The 22195-nt window shown below is 31.9% G+C and overlaps 2 non-coding genes and 1 pseudogene across 3 annotated transcripts in view; all 3 read left to right on the top strand.

Moving 5' to 3' along the window:
* LOC100847818 (cysteine-rich protein 1-like) overlaps nt 1-22195 on the top strand; it is a 105188-nt pseudogene that overhangs the window by 52004 nt on the left and 30989 nt on the right. Inside the window, exons 2-4 of the transcript XR_009496616.1 lie at nt 959-1049; nt 8187-8250; nt 19459-19521. The product of XR_009496616.1 is annotated as a cysteine-rich protein 1-like (transcript). The remainder of the gene's footprint in view (nt 1-958; nt 1050-8186; nt 8251-19458; nt 19522-22195) is intronic.
* Nucleotides 19913-19995, top strand: MIR15A (microRNA mir-15a). The gene has a single exon (NR_030793.1). It is a non-coding gene; the product is annotated as a microRNA mir-15a (primary transcript).
* Nucleotides 20053-20141, top strand: MIR16A (microRNA mir-16a). Its single transcript, NR_031032.1, has one exon. It is a non-coding gene; the product is annotated as a microRNA mir-16a (primary transcript).

Here is a 22195-nt window from a genome sequence, read left to right as displayed (position 1 = left end):
AGGAACACTATGTAGAAATTATTCTAGTATTTTTAAATGTCATGGTTTCAGGATTAGTGTTTGCAAGTTATATATGTGTGTTTTTTGTCATTAAACAATCAGATATTTGGCTTCAGAGGATTAAAGGATTGTTTTATTTTAAATAAAAGTGGAAAACTCAGTGTTGTGGTTCACATATATGTATTATAAGCCTTTAGTAATTAACTAATATTTTTATACAGTTGATCATCACTAAGTTATTAAGATTCAGGTAAAACAAATGAAAACACCCTTACATACATATAGTTACACCACCTCTACTTAGACACATTAAACAAAACAGTAGCTCAGCATTCATCTACTTATTACTTACAAATATTTTAATATGTCTTAAAAGTAAATGCTAAATTTTCTTCTGTTAGATTGTAACATCTTAAAACATTTGGAAATAGCAGTGTTATTATTCAGTCAGGCTTGACAAAAGACTAAAGTTAAAAATAGTGGTAATTTCTGTCATTAAAACATAATTTGGGAAGAAAAGTAGTTAAAATTTTGTCTCTATCACTTGAAAACTTTTTAAACTGTGTGGATTTTATGAGTTTAAGAAGCATAGACAAACTGTATTTCTATTTTCTTTATGGAGTCTTCTTGACCAGTCCCCTAACAACTACCTACATAAATACACACACTCATCTACACTGCTTTCAAAATGAATGCCCTAAAGAGAAATGAAAGCAGAAACATATTAATCTGATTTGTTTGAAGAGGCTTCGGATGATAAAGCATATCACAGGTGTTTCTAATCAAGATATTTCTATTTTTAAAACGTTATTGTCAAGTTAGGGTTTCTTTGAACATAGGCAAAATTGGGGTTGTTTTGAAGATCTTACCTCTGTGTTCAGGGATCAACTGTGAAACTGCAGGAGGCGGAAATCTGTTGAGTGTCTTCATGCTATAATACATGACATTTTTATTGCAGGTTTTGACCTTTAGGAGAGAGCCAGTTCTGGAGAACAAGCTAACTTCTTTGATTGAACATATAATGCATTGGAACATAATAGGAGATTAAGGTACACTAATGAATTTTAAAAGCATACAATTTTATATTCAATATAATTGAGCTAGACAGTTTGTAAAGCTAGAACTTTTTGCTAAGCTAAAATCAATAAAGATTTATTAATAGATAGAAATCATCCAGTGAAGTGGCCACAGTTGAGTTCTCTTGATTTATTAAAACTTCAGGTTTTTTTAATGTATATATAATTAATGTTCTTATCATTTGGTCTTTAGTCCAACTCCAAGTGAATTTACTTATTCTAAAAATGAATGTATATATATTTTTTCTTTTTTCTTCCTAAGGTTATTATGACATTGTTATATGTAAAAGACTTAAATAGTGGATTTTTCATATTATAAAATGGTAGATTTAAATCAGATGGAATTTGGTGCTTTGCTTTGCTCTTTGACAGGTATAGTAGTAGATGGAGCTGCAAAATCAGATAATGAGAATATTTTAAGAGATTTGAAGTATTCCAAGTACTGTCCTAACCAAAAGTGGCAATTTGGTTGAAACTGAAAAACCCACTTTCCTAAGCAGAAACTAGCCTCTTACTCATAGGACTCTGAGTAAAATACTTAAATTGTTCATATCAAAAGTTGCAAACGGTTTAAAAATAAACTGTAGGATTCCAAAACTTCCAGTGACTTCTTGTCTTTACCTCCAAAATACTTTATCACAGATAAAATGATTTATACTTTTCTAGCATGTTTATTTGCTTTGAAAGAAGATTTATTTTATAGTTTTAACTGAAATTTTCAGATACTTAGCTAATAAAATTTTGGCTGTCTTCTGAATTGTAGTCTGGTGTAGTGATAACTCATTGAACAGTATTACAGTGTATTCTTTGGTTAATTTTTGAGTAGTAAAGTATTACATGAAAAATTATTAGCCATAATGTTTTTTAAAATGCTATTTGCTAAATAAAGTGAGGTTTACTAAAAAAAAATTACACACTAATTTTTTTTTTAATTTTTTCACCTAAAAAATGCTTGCTTTATGTATTTAAGATACAGGAAATTACAAAGTAAGAAAAGTGTAATTTAGTCTTAAGAGTGAAGTGTATTTATCATATGGTCCTAGAACTGTTTTTATCTTTAAAAAGTGTTTTTTAAAAAATGTTTTAAGTATATTATCAGATGTGTGTTTTAAAATGTTTGAACATTGAGATACATATCAAAATAAAAAATCAGATATTTCTGTTTCATTTGATAATCCAGGAATGTGAATCTGTTAACAGTTATCTTTAAGTAAAATGTTAAAATTTGATAGAAATCAGTTTGATATAAAAGTGAAGTTCAGATATTGGTGTCATTGTACTGTAAAGTGGTTGCTTGAGATAAATACAAGATGCAGAAAGTCTTTATAACTTTACTTTGAGAATGTGAATTTTTAAAAAGCAGCTTAATTTGGATAGAATGAAAATGACTACAGTTTTTTCCCCTTTAACTTAACCAGTGTATTCTAGGTGAGAGAATATGAAAATGAAAAGTAAAAAATACAATTTCTGGGGAAGAGTGAAAAAATATAATTATCTAAGAGGGAAAAAAAATCCAAGTTCAGCTTATCACCTTCAATCAAGATATCTTTATACACAGCCTTAAAGGGGGGAAGAGAGACAGCTTTTGAGTTTATATTGTGAAAAAGATGTAAATCCACACAGTTATTCCTAATTTAGAGAATTTATGATTTGTGATCTCTGAAATTGTCAAAACTTACTGTTTGGATACAAGTATTCAGAATTAGAAAACTGTCCCATCTATATAGCTTATAAACTTCCAAATTTTTAGCTTAGTTAAGAATATCTAAAAGAATTGTGCAGATATTAACCGTTTTATTTGGTCAGTTCTTCAGAGTAAGAAACTTTAACATAATTAGTAGTGTGTGTTACTTTAGGAGACAGGTTAATAAGGGCTTTTACTGCTGTATGTGATTGGCTATCCCTTAACTACCCCTGAAAGGACATTTTGTAAGAATTTTGGCTGTTTTAAATTTACAAACCTGGTTATCTATCTAAACCTTAACATGTAGTTCTTTATAACAAGATAAGATGAAAAGGATTTATCCTGTTATATTTTTTCAGTGATTTGTCTTATTTGTGAAATATTTATATTTTTGGTTAAATGCATTTTCAGGATTAAATAACGTTTATTTTAAGGAAAATCCTTAGCTTTTCATAAAATACAGTTATACTGTCAGTGTTCTAGTTTTATTGAAAGAGTTATCCTTAGGGGAAAAGAATATTTGGATAAACTAGAATAGAGGCAATTTAACGTATCTACATATGAAGGGACTTGAAATTATTCATTATTTGTTACTGATGTATAATGCTGGTATATAAGGATAACTTATATTTTAAAAAGTTTGTCAGCTGTAACCATTTTCTTTGAGGTCTACCATGTTGCCAAGGATTCATTAAAGAGTAGATAGAATTTCTTAATGAAAAAATTTTTAATGTTTATTTGAAGTAGTTTTTGTACATGTGTGTATGTTTTCTTTTTTGACTAGTAAATAGATCCTTAATCTGTTTATTTTCTTCATATAGACCTAATGTATCAGAATTGTATTTTCTGATGAGTATTTTCAAAAAGCACTGTTTAATTAATGTCTGGACTTAATTTTTTTTTAATAGCATTTTGAAGTAAAATTTCAGTTCTCAGCACCACAAACCACTTTTTATATTTCATTAACATATGTGATTTGGCTTAGTTTTACTTTCCTATTTTCATGGTTAGAGTCACTTGGAAGAGAAAAATGCAGCCTGATTCAAATGTAGTTACTAAGACTGATTGGGTAATAGTTTTTTTAATTTATTACTGTTTCTAAATGTCTTAATTTTTAAAAATTGTTAATATTGCTGTTATTCTTTTTTATTGAAAGCTTTCATACTAAACAAATATATTTAATAATTTTGTTATCCTGTGATCCTCAGAATTTTTTAAAATTAATTTTGTTATTAATATTGAGCTGCTGCTAAGTGGAAAAATTACTTTTTCTCTTTTGATAAAAATTAAGATTGAGGTTTTTAATAAAGTATCCAAATTGTAACTATTACTTTATCTTATACTTTTATTTTAATCTCACACCTAGCCTTCTTGACTAGCTATTTAAACTTACCAGCCCATTCTTGCATCTAAAAAATTTACAAATGTCCTAATTTTTCTGACTTAAGTATTTTTCAGAATCAGAAATACTTAAGATGTTAAAGAATAAAATTTTTTTTTAAATTTAAAATTATGAGTCCGTAAATAGAATCACATTTAAGTTTAAAGATAATTTGACAGAACAAATATTTCTGTTAGTCATCAATTGATATTATGTACTTACTAAGTTTTTAGCTTTGTATTACACATTCAAAGGTTAATTACATGTGGAAAGTTTTTTTAATAATTGGAGTTTTTGTAAAAGCTTCTGGGGTAAAATCTTACTTGCTAATAGTATCTGATGTCAAACATATGATGCTGATTAGATATGTGGAACCTGGGAGACTGGAGCTCTTTATAGGCATAATATAATTTCATCTCTTGATTAAAGTTTAGATACTTTCTTATATTCTAGAATAACGGGTAGGGGAGATATTCTTTATGAATTCACCCTGAAGCTTGTTCACACTCTTCTGAGAATTTTGATAATTAAGCAGTTAAATCTAAACTAGGAACTGAAGTGTCATTAAGGAAAAAAATTAATGATGTATGTAGATACATTACAGGTTCCCTTTCTAATCAAAACACCGATTTTGTCTTTAATTCTCTCTCCATCCCACTTTTTAAAGAAAAAATTGCTTCTTACTAATATTATCATGTAGTGATACAGGCAGACCTGCTAGATAGGTTGAGCTGAACCAGTTTTTCCTTCTGTGTGCTAAGTTGCATGTGCTTTTCTCAGCTTGCTGCTTCAGTAGCAGCAACAGTGAATAAGTATCACCAACAGCCCTTGTTCTTGCTCTTCACAGTTTGGAGCAGGGACTGGGAGATTGCTGCTGCTTGTCAGCTGTTGTACAGAATAGCATCAATATGTAATAATGGTGGCCAATGGAGCCTGCACCCACCAGCTTTTACAGACGATGTGGGAAGGGCCCAACTATCAGTGAAACCCATATATAGTAAAATGAATACATTCTTTGACAAAAAGGTATTTTCTTCCCAAAACAACTTAAATAGAACAGTTAGAGGCTTATAGTTCTCAAGACATTGTATTTTACTATTTACTCTGGTTTTATTTTATTTTATTCAGTTATTTACATGTGTTTGAATGGAAAACTGTCTTGATTCTGAAAGTATTTATGGTATGTTTCATGCTTTTCACTTTTAAGCTGGTAAGCTAGAATAAATTATTAATGGTTGTTGATAACCCAAGTTAGGTAATACACTGAGGAAAGAAAAGTTGACTGTGGTGTCATAGGAGTGTTTATTTCACTCTGGGACCATATTCTAAGCCCATAATGCCTATATTTTATAGCCCAGTCTAAACAAGGCCAATTTTTTTTTTTATTTCACTGTAACTAAAAAGAACAACAAACTGTACTGCTTGGGCATTGTGTATACAGACAAGGTGGGCTACAGGTGGAAGCCCATAAATCTTTACTTTTTTGTATTAGTAAAATAATGTCTTATATCTGAAATTAGTATTTGGGAAGTTAAGATAATTCTCAATCTTTTGGAAATAAGACTGTAATTTCAAGTAGTATAGAAGAGTTGTTTTTACTTTTAATTATTTGAATTTGCAAATGTACATAATCTAAATGCTGTGTATATATTTTTCTCTTTTGTTTCCAAATTCCAGTAGGTTGTAGCTAAAGGGAAGTGAATATTGGATTTCTATTAAAGTTCAGATTTCACTTGTAACATTCTTGGAAAACTTATAAATGAAGGTTTTAGCATATAAGCCTAGTGCCCCAGTTCTTAAAGTCCAACATTTACATAGCATTCATTCTTTTGAAAAGATAATCATGGGGTGTCTTTTTGTTTGGTTGGTTGATTTTTGTTTTTTTTTTCCCCCTAATACTACAGTGTTTCATTAATATGCTGATGTAATTTAACAGATAACATTAATTACTGTTACCTATCCTTAACCAAAAAAGTGTGTTACATAATGTTTTATATTGGAAACATCTTGTTATTACTGCTAATTACTGTGTAAAGTGTCTGTGGACTACCTATACCAGAATAACCTAGAATAAAGCATTTTTCCAGATGTGTTGAACCAGAATCTGTGGAGCTGGACTTAGGGATCTGTGTTTTTTTTCAAGTGCTAAGTGAGATGTTTTGTCGGGGTTTTTGTTTTGTTTTGTTTTCAGAAGTATCACATGTGAGAACACTGCCCAAAATTATTTAGGGGAGGATTCTTCACACCAATGAGCCATTTACATTATCTGCTTTTTTTTTTTCCCTCTAAGCTCAAAAACTAATTAATGAATCTTATCATTTCTTACACAGTAGCTCTAAATCAAGTCTTGGTATTTCTTCCATTGTTAGATTATTCTTTCATATCATGAAAACTTTATTTTTGTTCAAGTACCTTGGGCCAAATTTTAAGTTTGTTTGTTGGTATATTTAGTATACTTCTATTTAACCCGTACTTGATGAAAACAGAAGGAATTGATCACTTGAATTTTTTAAATTTCCATTTAGGTAGTACCTGTTTATCTTAAATGTACTTCTAAATATGTATTGGAGAAAATTCAGAAAGGGAACCTTTCATATGCTGCTTGTGGGAGCATTTGGCAACACCCTGCTAAAGGATGAAAATATACATAGGTTTTAGCTCAACACTTTCATTGCTACATGTTTTATATAAACTCAGACATTTGTAGTAAAGGCTTATTTATTTTTACTTTTAATAGGAAAAAATTGAAAGCAATGTAAATGTTAAGCAACAGAGAATGGCAAATTGTGACATAGTCATGTGATGAAAAATGTTTGTTATCCAGCTATTAAAATGAGAGCCATGTGGATCACCACAGATGAATGTCTTCTAATACTTGAATTTGTAGTAATAGTGTAAAAGGATGCATAGGAATTAAATACCAAATTCAGGATTATGATTATGTCTTAGAGAGGGAATGGGATCCAAGGTATGGGACAAAAGGGACTCAGCTATATGTAAAGTCTTTTATTAAAAAAAATAAAAGCAAAGTAAGCGTGACCAAATATTAGAATTCAATACAGCTTCATTGGAAGGCCAAGGGTGGGATATGGGGATTCATTTTACTATTCTGCTGACTTTTCTGTGGATTTGAAGTATTTATTTTTCAGATAAGTTTTTACTATGTACAGTCATGTTTGGTGAAGATTCTCTATAGTAAGATGTACAATTGGAATTCTGCATTAAGAACATGGATTTGGGTTTATTGTATTCTGTGTCTTGTAAGTGTTTAACAGTTGGTGTATAAACTACAACTTATAACCATGGCCCACAGAAATCAAACATTCTAACCAACTTAAGCTGCTAGGATATTTTAAAATTCTTTTATTTTTAAAGATGAGCTCTACTGTTTCCTTTCTTTGCCTGCTGGCATTTAATCTTCCTACTCTTATAACTAAAGGACGACCATGGAAACAGTTTCTCTTTTTTTATCACTACTCTTTCATTTACTCTTTAATTCAAGCAATTTCATGACTCTGTTTTCTTTGGTTTTGACCATAGATCATAGCAGACTGTTTTCAGAAATTTCTTCATGCATCTTAAGCTCCAACTTAAGCTTAGTATTTATAGTGTATTACAGTAGAATTCTTGGAATTGGGTAATATATGGATTTGTACTTTTCATGTGTATGTGTGTGAGAAAAAGAGATTGTTAAGTGTGGAGGTATGGTACTGAATTTATCTTAAAATATCTGCAATTATATGATGTCCTCCAGAAGCCTCAGTGTATTCCAAGTTAGACATTAAAGTATGAGTTTTAGTTACATTTACAGATTCAACTTTTAAACTTCAAGAGGGTAATAGTAATAGAGAAATGAATTTTAAAAATTAGTGATAGTACTCTGAAATGAAATACTAATATATAAATGCTGCTAGGTATTTCTAACCTGTATTTGTCCTGTGCTACATAAGGACTGAAAAACGATGATTGTCAACTTGCTGAAAATTTTCTAACTTACATAATATGATCAAAGTTTTTTGAGGCTTTCTTGGTTTTTTTTTCCTAGGTTATTAATAAAATGAAGACCATAGTATAACAAGCCCCCTACTTAGCCCTGCAGTTCTTACCTTGTAAGTATTAACTGACTGCCCTCCTACCATTGCTATAAAAAAGTTACTGTTTGGCATTATGCTTTGGTTTATTTCTGAATTTTTTCCTACTGTCCTAGAATGATAACTTTCTAACTTTTTCTGGCCCCCAACATGTTGAAGTTTGATACTAACTTTCTCCATTTTAGAGCACAAATAATGCCATTGCCTTGGGTAAGTTTTCTGTCTTGGAAAGGATTTTACAGCTCGGCCCTCCCATCTCTATATCTGAGAATCATAATTTTAAACCCTTTTCCTTCAAAGGAACTTACAAATAAGTAGTAGTTTACTTATTGTCATCATTATTCAGGTTTACTAACAGTTATTTTGTGGTTTTAGAAATTGGAATGTCCTCTCCACCTGAGAGTTATTTTCATTTATCTTACATTTCACTAGATTATACTTCTGACTTCTTGTGACGTGCTTAAAATTTAGCTGTTAAACTTCAAGAGGTGGGAAAAACAGGAAGGCAATCCCTTTTCCTTCCTTTTATATATACACATGTGCACCTCCTTCTTAGAATAAGAAACATTTTTACCTTGATTCATTTTACTTTTGGGAAACTTACAAATGCTAAGGGAATAATTCTAATAGATTAGCTAAAATTAATATCATATCCCTAGAAAAACTGTTGAAAACAAGGTTATGATAAATGCCCAATATACTTATTTCCTTAAATTTGAGACACTGAAATCAGTTACCAAAAAGGTTAGTTATCATGTATTCCTTCAGTTAATTTTACATTTGTAAACAAAAAATTCAAGTGCTCCTGGTTTTTTTTTTCTTGATATTGAGGGATGGCCCTATTTAAATGAAAACTAGTGCTTCAGATGCTTCTCTTACATTACCTCATACCATTGCATTAATGACCCAGTAAATAACGTGTATGTGTCAAGGAGTGACTTTTTATCATAGATCAGGCATTGAACTCAGTAAGTAGTTTTAGGGTGGGAATGAATTAAATATTGAAAATATAATAATAAGCCAGTTTGAAGAGTAGTAGCCAAATGCCATAGATCACTTCTTTTTCTAATTTTTTCCTTTTATATTTTTGTTTCTGGAAAACTAGAATGGAAACCGTTGCAAATCCCCAAAGAATCCTATATAATCCAGGCTTGGGTTTCATAATTGGTCCCTTGGAAGCCAGCTCAGCTTTTTCTTCAACTTAACTCTTAGGAAAAGAAATCTTTTCAATTGGTATTGCACTCTTACTGTAGACTGGAGGGCAGTACACTTTTCAAAAGGCAGTAGATAGCATTTAATTTCCAGTAGATTTGTAAGTACTGATGATGTCACATTCTTAAGCTCATTTCATCTGTTTTATTTATTTCTAAGCAAGCAGCTTTTCTTGGATACTCTCCAGCCTCTTTTAAAACACAGGTCATTTGCTATATTTCATAGTTGGAATGCTTTCTCTTGTTTCTTTAGGTAATATGCCTGGAGTTCCCTTTAGTCTTAGATACTAAAATAGTGATGTTTCCAATTAAGCTATACCCAGAAAAATAGGCCCATAGTGACAGTGGTCATTGATTCTTCATGGTGGTGTGTGTATTCCTTCTCTCTCTCATGTTTATTTTAATGCCATTGTTTCTTTAAGATATTTTTTTTAACTATTTACTTGTGGAACATAGATGTTCCAGAAGTTATGGAATAGTATTGTTTCATATGTTTGATACTGTAAAAAATGATAGTGTTTTGGATTCATTTCTACAAGTTGAGTAGAGATTAAATATTTTTCAAGTTTGGTTTTCAGTTTTAAACTCTTAAACTTCTGTTGCTTAACATAAAATATTCAGAAATAGTCACACTTCGTCCTACTTTTTTCCTTTCTTGAGCTATGTTTTTGATTTTTATATATTTCTGTTTTGTGAATTTAAAATAATATATCATTTGGTGCAAAATAAAATAGCATCTTTAGGTTCATTGTCAGCAGTTAATATTATTGCTTCTGTCTCTTTAATCTACCACAAAAAATTTTGACCTTGACTTCGTAAATTAGGAAGATCTCCTGGAGTAGGAAATGGCAACCCACTCCAGTAATCTTGCCTGAAGAAATCCCATGGACAGAGTAGCCTGGCAGACTACAGTCCACGGGGTCACAAAAGAGTCGGACACAACTTAGCAACTAAACAACAACAAATACCACTCATGAGGAAATTTTAATTATCTTGAATAATTTTGCAATGTGAATATTTCTGGGAGATGTGTGCCAAAAGAGGAAAAAAACAAATTGCTCTTTTGGCACTTGGATTAGTAAAGGATATTATAATCTGAAGCAGAAAATGTTATAGGGTGCTAGGTACTGTCAGAATTTGGTGGTGAAGAAAGATTTGCAAACTTAATAATATCATCAACTGATATTTAGTAAACATCAAATCTAAACTTTTAAAGCTATATATATTGTTTTATAATTTGTGAACAGAGATAGTTCATGATATGTAACAGCCATTTTCCAGCATTGTTCAAATAACTTTTTGAGAAGCAGACAATGCTTAACCAAATACCAGGTGTTCCTGTTCTCAAATTTTGTTTATTTGACATATATATGTTTAAGAGAATGGGTTAAATTTGAGCTTTAATGACTAAGGCAATGCTGTGTTTTTTATCTCGCTAGAATTATAGCTAAAATTTGAATTTTAACGCCAAAACTATAGAAAGGGAGTAAATACATTGTTCTCCCACCCTGAACAACTTCTCAGCTCAAGATGGATGACTCAAAGAAGAATAATAGAAAACATACTATTTATGAACTGACTTTGGATGTTTTCTTAGGAAATGAAGGCAAGGCCGAATTTAATAGCACCAGCCTTGATTTAAGTAAGAAATAAGTACACAAATCTAATGAACTCTATTAGTATAATAGCTAAAATATTAGCATAATAGGGATTTCAAGTTCTAAGCATAAATATAGTAGGTAACATCCCAGACTGTTCTCTGCAGTTTTACCATTTGCCTATTTGTCTGAAATTTGAGTCTACAAAATTACCTCTCTGTAAAAATAGGAATAAGTTGAATGCAGATTGACATAATCGTATATCCAGTTGTCTGCAATCACACCTGACTTTTTGCCTAGACTGTCAGTTGTACTCTTCCTGTTACTTCCGATAAATTTATTAAAATTGCTTTCAGTTTTATTTTCCTTAATTTGGTTCTACAAGTTGTTTCTTATGCCTCTGGAGTTTGGTGCTCTATAGTCAGAACTTAAAATTGGCAGTTTGTCCTCCAAATCCTTAATAAGACAGGTTAGTAAAATGCAGTGAATTTTTTTATAAGTCAGTTTTTAAATTGATCTGTATTCATCTTACTTTAGCCCTCAGAATATTAGAATTAGAACCATAATAAATAGACTTCTTCCTTAGTGTTATAAATTGTATTTATATCTGTAATAACTCTGTGATAATAGAAAATAAAAGTCTTGTAAGGGAGCAGGTTTCAGTTTAGCATATAACTTAATTTGGGGCCCTGATTTGTCTTCTAAAAATAGTTTTTGTATTTTGAGCTAAACATTCCCACGTCCTTACACTGGTTCTCACAATATGAATTCTGATCTGCCACATTTGGGCAGTATTTCTTTAAAAATACTGTCTATAGAACTGAACCCAGCATACTCAGTGTGGTTTGAGGTACAAAATACAGTATGTGTCTTATGAATAGGATACTTAAATTATGTATCCTGATTCCACTTTCTGTTTGTCACAGTACTGTTGGTTCATGTTGAATTGTAGGCCACTAAATCCCTAAGTCTGCCAGAAGTGTATTTCAAATCCTACTGTAAATTTGGATTCAGCAGGTTTTTGTTGAATACTTGTTCACTTCTCGATGTGCTCATTAAAGTTTAAGATTTTAGAGTCTTAACACCAGGTTCATGAAGTAGCCATTAATAGGTCCGTTTTACAAAGAGGAAACTGAGGCTTTGTGTACTAAAATATTTTATCCAAGATCTTGACTTATAAGGGACAGAGCCAGAGTTCCATTTTGAGTCTTCTGGCTCCACATTGACCGTTCTATTTAGTTGCTGCCTCAGTAAATTACTTCTAACTTTATCAATGAAATTGCTCATTTCATTGATAAAGTTAGAAATGTAGAAATTGACCAGTGACTTCTACTGCAGGATGATTTAAGAGTTTAGGAGATATGTTTAGAACTTTTTAATATCTTTGTTAAATACAATAATGCTTTATGTAAAAACTATATGAATTGAATTTAGAGCAGTGTCAGAAAGTAAATGTACCTAAGCAAAAATATTAATGAAAACAAAATATGAGAGGTGAGGGGGGAAAAATCATTAACTTATGTTAAAATACATAATTTTTGTTCTTTTGAAATTCTTGTTGTCTGTTATCTAATATTAAAAGAAAGCTAATTTAAGTTATGTAAATATTTCCATTTACTCAGATTCATTTTCAGATTGACTTAAGCGAGACATTTATTTTACCTCACCTTTCAAAATGACTTTTTTTTCTTAGAAGATCGTAAGAATGAAAAGTTGATACCTCAAAAGCCAGTAGAGATACTTAAGAGCCTGCAGGCCAGAATACAAACAACCAGACTTGGAACTGAGAACTATTGTGTAAAGATTAAAGGACAAGAACTGACTGGTTCTGTTTCCTGAATTTTTTAGATTTTTTTTGGTTCTAAGTTTAGTCATCAGAGTTCCTTTCGTAACTGCTTGGTGAGGATGTAGGCACTATGATGTTTCCAATGGCCTGGGATATAGGAGTGGAGGAATGGCATGGTTTGTACCAGCAAGCATTGCCACATAGCTAGTCTTAATTTGCAAGGAGGATAAGTATGAAATAATGAAACCAGTTATCTGCTCAGCACAGTATTCAGTCCTGGGAGTAATTGTCTGGATTTAAAACTTATTATAAATGGATAGTTCAGTTCTTCAGAGAGGCTGAAGAATCCACTAGAGAAGATAGACTTAAGTTGTCCTTAAATGTATGAATAAATGGAAGGGGGTTTAATAAGTATTTTAGCCTCCGTTAGTAGGTTTGATGAAGATTCAAAGAGCAGGTAGGAATATTCTCCTTAGTGGGAGAAAGAACTGGAAAATAATTTATTACAAGCATCTGAGTTCTCCCGGGAGCCTTCACATAGTGGGAAAGGATAGTCACTACTCAGATGATGAGTAATTGTGTTTTTTCCACTTTCTACTCAACTGGTGACCACAGTAGCATCAGGCTTGATTGGTCTTTTGTCTACTCAAATAGTTTGTATGCTTCTCTACTTATAGGGACCCCTTTCCCCTAAGTATATAGGCACCATACCTAGAACACACTAACAAAATTATTAATAACCTCTTACTGTAATGATACCTAGCTTAAAATTTCTGGTTATTTCAAAAATATCCACATAAGGCATTTGGTTGTCACGGCTCTTAAAAGAAATGTTTTAACTTGAATTGTGGAGTGTTTTCATTGGTGAAAAATAGGAAACACTGGAGAGGGCCTGGTTATACATTGACACTAGGCAGAAAAATGGGAGAAGGCAGTGGCACCCCACTCCAGTACTGTTTCCTGGAAAATCCCATGGATGGAGGAGCCTGGTAGGCTGCAGTCCATGGGATCACTAAGAGTTGGACACGACTGAGCGACTTCACTTTCACTTTCCACTTTCATGCATTGGAGAAGGAAATGGCAACCCACTCCAGTGTTCTTGCCTGGAGAATCCCATGGACGGAGAAGCCTGGTAGGCTGCAGTCCATGGGGTTGCACAGAGTTGGACATGACTTTGGCAGCAGCAGCAGGCAGAAAAGTACACACTCCACTTGGGAAACCACAGATACATTCTTGAATGTATGAGTTTTAAGAAGTTGTGTTAGGTAACCAAAGACAGAAAGTCAGGCTGAAATACAGTTGTAGATATCTTGTACCTAGACCTCATTTTAAGGTATGAAATTATGAATGGCAAAGAAATTGATGAACTATAATCTCAAAGAAAGAGCCAGTTAGTTTTATTGACCAACTGAATAGATTGACAGAGGATAAAAAAAAAGAATAGTAATGGGTAAATATTCATAATTTGAATGTAAAAGAGTAATGAAAGAAAGTTAAGATAAACAGCATATTTATTTGTGTTCTCATCAAACTTTTTATATTGCATTCTTTGGCTGACATGGTATATTTATAATTCATATCTAGGGAGTAGAGAGAAGTCAATCAAAAATTAAAAACTATTTAAGAAACTAAGGATATATAAGTATATAAGGATACTATTGTTAGTATAATGATAAAAATGATAATATTTTGAGAATACTATATATATGGGGCTTCCCAGGTAGTGCTAGTGGTAAAGAACCTGCCTGCCAGTGCAGGAGACATAAGAGACACAGGTTCAATCCCTGGATCAGGAAGATCTGAAGGAGAGCATGGCAACCCACCCCAGGATTCTTGTCTGGAGAATTCCATGGACAGAGAAGCCTGCAGGGCTACAGTCCATAGGGTTGCAAAGAGTCGGACATGACTGAAGCGATTTAGCGTGCATGCACTATATGTATATATGTGTACTTATATATATATATAGTTCTTGTATAAATACGTATATCTCCTGACTTTTTTGGAATAAATTATTTAGATTGAAATCCACTTCATACACAGTTTGTAGGTAATCATTAATTTCTTCATCGGAAAAAGGTGGCAACAGTACAACTTTATATTCACTTAAACTGAGTTTTCTTTGGATTATAAAACAGGCTTTCTGGATTATATTGAAGCAATATCTAAATATTGCTTCATTTCAAACCTGTTCTCAACACTGAATTTTAAATGTATCTTATCTAGTTAATAAAATCTTTGTTTTTAAGCATTTGTATCCAAAAAAAACAAGAAAAGCAAATTTTAATCTGTTGTCTGTGAATTTTATTTTCTCCAGGTATAATCTATATATCATACCACTTGTGTAGTATTCCACTGTCCTGAGCAGGAGAGTCAGTCTGTGCCCCAGGGGCTAAGTATCACCAGCTCCTTAGAGGTTTATATGCATAATCTGAAGCATACTTGAAGTAATTACTATTATAAATTGTGTTAATGCCAGATTAAAAGTAGAACTATTTGAAAAATCTGAAGTATTTTAGTGACACATAAAGAATATATATAAACAACAAAGTAATATAAATATTTCCATGACACGTATTAGCATCTGAATGTCCCTAACATGTGACAATAGAACCCAAAAGTAGGCAATTATTATAAATGGAAAGGAAAAAATCAGAGCTTATCAGCCTAAGAGATTATTGTTGCTGTTGAACACAAGTAAAGAGAAATGTACCTTCCCCTGCTGGAATTGCTTCACTGGAATCTTTCACTTTATTAATATGTTTAAATAAAGGATTTCCATCTTTTTCTGGCATGTGGAAAGAAATGTTTTCTAATATTTTAAGTTTTTCAGGCTTTCAAATAGAAAGCTGTGGTTTTTAATTATCTCAGAATTAAAAATAGATAGGAAAAGATCGTGTTTATTAAAACATCAGTGATAAAATTGCAGTATTTTCACAGAAAAGTAGTAATGTTAAGAGGTGAAATTGAGAGAAATTGCAGAGTTGGTTTGCTGATAGGAATGATCCAATAGAGAAAAAAATTAAAGATGTAAGGGAAAGTGCTACAGGAATATCTTTAAGTTATCAACAGAGGATAAAATCTATGAAAGGGGCAGGATTGGTTGTATGAACAGTGATTGTTCATCCATAATACAAACAAGAAAGAGTTACATGGGCACAGGCACATATATGTGTATTGCTGTGGTGGAAATTGGCAGAAATTCTCTTCTGATAGTTCCTGTTTTCTGAATGAAAGTGAGGATGAAAGGGAGATGTTGGAGGTTTGAAGGGAGAGACAAGACACCTGTCTGATGTTTTTTTAGAAGAACGAAAGGACCAAGATTACCAGATATCTGTGAACCAATTTTAGGTATAAAGAATTTAGAAAGTAAAATTATTTCTGTTCACAGATGACATGATATATGTAGAAAAACCTTGATCCTAACACACACACACACACACACACACACACGCACACAAACCTGTTGTAATAAGCAAAATCAGCATTCAAAAATCAGTTGCATTGCTATGCACTAACAATGAATAATCCAGAAAGGAAATTAAGAAAACAGTTCCATTTACAATAACATCAAAAAGAATAAAATGCTTAGGAATAAAATTAACCCCGATGATGAAAGATTGGTATACTGAGAACTATATAACATTGCTAAAAGAAATTTAAAAGATACAAATAAATGAAAAGATATCCCATATTCATATATTGGGAGTCTTAATTTTGTTAAGATGAAATACTATCCAAAGTGATCTACAGATTCAGTGCCATGTGTATCAAAATCTCAATGACATTCTTTGCAGAAGGGGAATAGCCAAAATTTTGGAAAAAAAGAACAATGTTGACGCTCTCAGAGTTCCTGATTTCAAAACTTGATATAAAGCTATGGTAACCAAGCAGTATGGTACTGCTGTAAAGTCAGACATACAGACCAGTTGGAATAAACTAGAGAAACCCCTAAAAGTAAACTAGAGGCCCCAGACTCCTTGTACATATATGTTCAGGTGATTTTCAACAAATGTGCTGAGACCTTGTGGAAAAGGGCAGTCTTTTCAACAAATGGTTTTGGCAAAACTGGATACCCAAAAGAAAAATTAGATACCTCACATTATATACAAAAATTAACTTAAAATGGGTCAAAGACTAAATGTTATTAGAACTAAAACAATAAAACTCTTAGAAGAAAACGGGGAAAGCTTCATGACATTGGACCTGTATTTCTTGGATGTGACACCAAAAGCACAGGTCTTATGCAAAAGCTAAATTGGGCTTTCATCAAAATTTAGAACTTCTGTGTGTTAAAAGATACTGTCTATAGAGTGAAAAGGCAACTGACAAAATAGAAAATATTTGCAAGTCATGTGGCTGATAAGGGTTAAATATCCAGAATATATCAAGAGCTTCTGCAACCAAAAAGATAAACAAAAACCTCAGTTAAAAAATGAACAACAGACGTGAAGAGACATGTGTTGGCAAAGATGTAGAGAAATTGGAACTTTTGTACAGTGCTGATGAAAGTGTAAAATGGTACAGCACTATGGAAGACAGTATGGCAGGTCCTTAAAAAATAAGAATTGCTATATGATCCAGTAATATATAATGGGGTATACACCCAACAGAATTGAAATCAGAACTCAGATATTTATATACCATGTTCATAGCAGCATTTATCGTAATAACCAGAAGATAAAGCAAATATCCATAGATTCAGTTCAGTTCAGTCACTCAGTCGTGTCCGACTCTTTGTGACCCCATAAATCGCAGCACGCCAGGCCTCCCTGTCCATCACCAACTCCCACAGTTCACTCAGATTCACGTCCATCGAGTCGGTGATGCCATCCAGCCATCTCATCCTCTGTCGTCCCCTTCTCCTCCTGCCCCCAGTCCCTCCCAGCATCAAAGTCTCTTCCAACGAGTCAACTCTTCTCATGAGGTGGCCAAAGTACTGGAGTTTCAGCTTCAGCATCATTCCCTCCAAAGAAATCCCAGGGCTGATCTCCTTCAGAATGGACTGGTTGGATCTCCTTGCAGTCCAAGGGACTCTCAAGAGTCTTCTCCAACACCACAGTTCAAAAGCATCAATTCTTCAGTGCTCAGCTTTCTTCACAGTCCAACTCTCACATCCATACATGACTACTGGAAAAACCATAGCCTTGACTAGACAGACTTATATTGGCAAAGTAATGTCTCTGCTTTTGAATATGCTATCTAGGTTGGTCACAACTTTCCTTCCAAGGAGTAAGTGTCTTAATTTCATGGCTTCAGTCAGCATCTGCAGTGATTTTGGAGCCCAGAAAAATAAAGTCTGACACTGTTTCCACTGTTGCCCCATCTATTTCCCAGATTAGTGGATAAATAAACTGTAGCATTTACCCAATTGAATCTACTCAGCCATAAGAAGGACATAAAGTCCTTATAAAGGACATATGCAATATGGATGAACCTTGTCAGACAGTAAAGGACAAATACTGTATGATTCCTTTTATACAGAGTACCTAGAATAGGCAAATTCAGAGAGACAAAAAGCAGTGGTAGTTTCCAGGGGCTGAGGTAATAGAGAAGTGAGCAGTCTTCAGTGGGTACAGTTTCAATTGGTTCTGGATGAAAAGGTTCTGGAGATGGATGATGTGATGGTTGCACAACAAAGTATTGTATTGTACTTAATGCCACAGAAGTAAAATGGTAGAATTTATATTTAAAAGTAATTTTTAAAAATGATAAGTGAAGACATTGTAACTTAAGTTTTTTAAAAGGTTCATAAAACTGTTTACAATTTGCAGTATTCACACTTACATTTTTCAAGTTTGGCACACCTGGCTTAGTTTCAAATACATAGTTTTAGGGGAATTCCCTGGCAGTCTAGGGGTTAGGACTCTGTGCTGTCACTGCTGAGGCCCCAGGTTCACTCCCTGAACTAAGATCTCATAAGCCATGTGCAGGCCAGAAAGAAGAAATTAGCTACATATACTTTTAATGGGAAAAGATTCACAAAAAATGTGAAATATGTGATGGTTATGCTTTGTATATACAATTATATATTATTGGGGAGGGGCACATTTCAAGTGCATATCACCTGTCCAGAATAGATGTAGTATGGCTTTAGCATAGACATTTTAGTGATTAGAAAACTGGAATAAAAGAAGTTGCCAGACCTTGAGCTAGAGTTTTGGTAGTTTTATGATATCTTTCTGAGAGAAGTAATTTCATATGTATGTGGAAACTGTTTAGGAGTATACTTCCTTATCTGGTGAAGAGTGAGAACCAGAGAATAGGAAAATCAACAACCACAGGTTTCCTGTTTTATTTCTCATCTCTGGATACAAAATGAACTTGTTTTTCCAAGACTTCATTTATTAAAGTTATTTCCTATATAAAATGTTATCCAGCTCTAACAGGATAACTAATAGATAAATATTCAAGGTAAAATAATATTTGAGTTTTTTAAAACAAATTGAAAGAAAGTTAGTTTTAGGCCTCCTATGTATTTTTACTGTATTTATTACTAAAATATTTCACATGATCTCCTTTTTTCTCTTTAAAAGTATATTTGCATTTGACTAGCTTAAGTTTATTGAAGCTTAGCTTTTGTGTGTCATTTCTTATTTTTCCTTTGACATGAAATCTTACCTACTTGATGAAGATGTCGTTTGAGAGGTGTACTGCAAGGAGTTAAATGCTGTTTGTAAATAATGCTTTTACAAAGGTAAAGACCAAATTTTATGAATTCGCTTCTGTTTATAAAAGAAAAATATAACTTCATATATTTTAATGCATTCAAAAATTTGACTATTTAACTGTATTGACTTATTAGTAAGTTGACACAGGAAAAAAAATGATTTTCTGTTTCTCAATTATACATCTTTGTGTTCCTAACTTACAGCAGTGTTCTTCGCATGTATTTGGCTTTCCTTAAATATTCAGTGTAGGAATAAGTTTTATTATGCTGCTCAAAAGCGTCCAAGAAATAACTATTTATATCTGCTATGTTAATATTAGAATCTTTAAACATGGCTTTTTCAATGTATTTATCCTCTTTTTCTGAAAGAAAAATTTTTTCGTATCTTTAGGTGCTCATGTGTTTAAAAAAAACAAAACCTTGGAGTAAAGTAGCAGCACATAATGGTTTGTGGATTTTGAAAAGGTGCAGGCCATATTGTGCTGCCTCAAAAATACAAGGATCTGATCTTCTGAAGAAAATATATTTCTTTTTATTCATAGCTTTTATGATAGCAATGTCAGCAGTGCCTTAGCAGCACGTAAATATTGGTGTTAAGATTCTAAAATTATCTCCAGTATTAACTGTGCTGCTGAAGTAAGGTTGGCCATACTCTACAGTCATATTTCAGCATATATTAATATTACCAATGTATTTTCAGCTTTATTGATAATTAATTTTCAGTATTATAGTCTTGTTATATTTCATATGATTGAATAAAAATAAGTTAGTACTTTTAGATGTGTATTAAAAGTGTTGTGTAATTTAATAATTGTGTTGAATGCCATCAAGAGTTTATTGAAAGCTCATACAGATTCAAATAAATTTGTTTTAATGTATATTTATATTCAGTTTAAATATTTTTATATTTAAATATTTTTACTTCAGAACAGAAATACTACTTTTCCCTTTCTCTACTTAAGTGAAATTAAGACATTTGCTTATCTCACAGATAAATATATATTGTAAAAAACACATTTTGAACAGAACTTAGAGGATAATTTTTAGTAATATATATTCTGTTATAAGGGAAAGGGGAAAGTATCCAAATATGTGAATTAAATTCCTGAAATCCTATGTTTCAAAGATGCACTTAATCATAACTTTAAAGGTAGGAAAGACCTTACAAATGACCAGTATATTTGTTGGATAGCTCAAGAAACGGAAACTCAAGTAATTTGCTACACTTGCAGATTAAGATATTAAACCTGTGTCTTCTGACTTTATACTGTCATATTGGTTTTTTCTTGTTTTTACTAAAAAATTTTGTTTATCCTTAACCACAGATTCTTATTTGTAAGTAAAATAAAAAACATGAAGGCCTTGTTTGGTCTTTTAATATCTAGTATTTAACTTTAGCATAAGACCTACAAAAATTATTATAGTTACTAATTTTATAGATGCAAACAATCAAAATTTTAATTAAGATTTGAAGGAAAATGTTTTCTTTACCTTGTTCCTTATTTGTTGATGTTTAATAAGTCATTAAACTAAAAACTGATGTTCAGGATAAGAAGAGTGTGTTTGTGTAGGTACCATACTCCTGGTCTTATTTTCTACAAAGAAATATCTCACTCCTTTAAATTGTAACCCAGCAGAAAATCTATAAAATACAAGCAGTTCTTAGAAAATCATTTCAATTTTAATTGTCTATTTTGGAAACCCTTAAAGTATTTCAGATGTAACTTAAGGAATTGTGTTTGAGCATCTTCTGTTTAAATTGTAATTTCAAGGTAAAGAAAATTACTTATTATAAGAGTTCTCATTTTTAAGAAAAGTCTCACTTTTTCTCAGCAAAAATTTCCCCCAGAATAAAGAAGTAATACACTACATTGGCTAGAATCAAATGCCAGCTTTTACATGAAGTAATACTGCCTTAGGGCTTTTAAAAATCATTCACCAAGCTTTTAACCTGTTTCCTTTATTTCATCTCAGCCATTTCATGAAAGACTGTTACAAATATACAATTTTTGGTTCCATTAAAAATATTTCAGGAACTAATATGTAGATACTTAGAAATATTTATTGAATGAGTTGCAGAGTTGTTCTGTAACCCCTGGAATTAGATTTCTATTTTGATTTTATTTTCCTTAATGTATTTGAAGTCAGATTTTAGAAAATTGTATTTTGTCTAATCTGCCTTCTAAATGCATTTTACTTTTACTAAGTAAACCTTTATATCTAGGTGCTCAAGATGTGAAAAAGGATCATTTGGGGCTAAATAAAAACTTGAATCCTGAGAATGGATTAAAGAAAAAATTGAAATATTGGGAGAGTAAGAAAGTATAGAAAAACTGTTGCATTGAAATTTATTATAACAGTATGCAGCTCCTTTCCAGTCTCTTAATAGAGAACAGGAAATAGCCTGTCGATACCTAATGAAACACTCATTTAGGTAACTCAACAGGACTTAAAGTCTTATTTATAAGGGTTAATATACTTCCATCTTTGTGTAATTTTGAAATACGAAGAGCAAATGGTAAAATGAAAGTTATACCCTTTCATGTTAGTCTTAATATGGCCATTTATTTTGCAGAGAAGAAATAGTTATATATGGGTGTATATTAAGATTTCATTTTTTCTGTCTTCTTTGGGAAAAAATTCTAATCTTTTTTATTCAAGTTTAAGTTGATGCCAAATAATTCCAGTATTGAGCATCTTA

The sequence above is a fragment of the Bos taurus genome, chromosome 12 (genome assembly GCF_002263795.3).
Source record: "Bos taurus isolate L1 Dominette 01449 registration number 42190680 breed Hereford chromosome 12, ARS-UCD2.0, whole genome shotgun sequence".
Taxonomy (NCBI): Eukaryota; Metazoa; Chordata; class Mammalia; order Artiodactyla; family Bovidae; genus Bos; species Bos taurus.
This window is presented reverse-complemented; position numbering and strand designations above follow the sequence as displayed.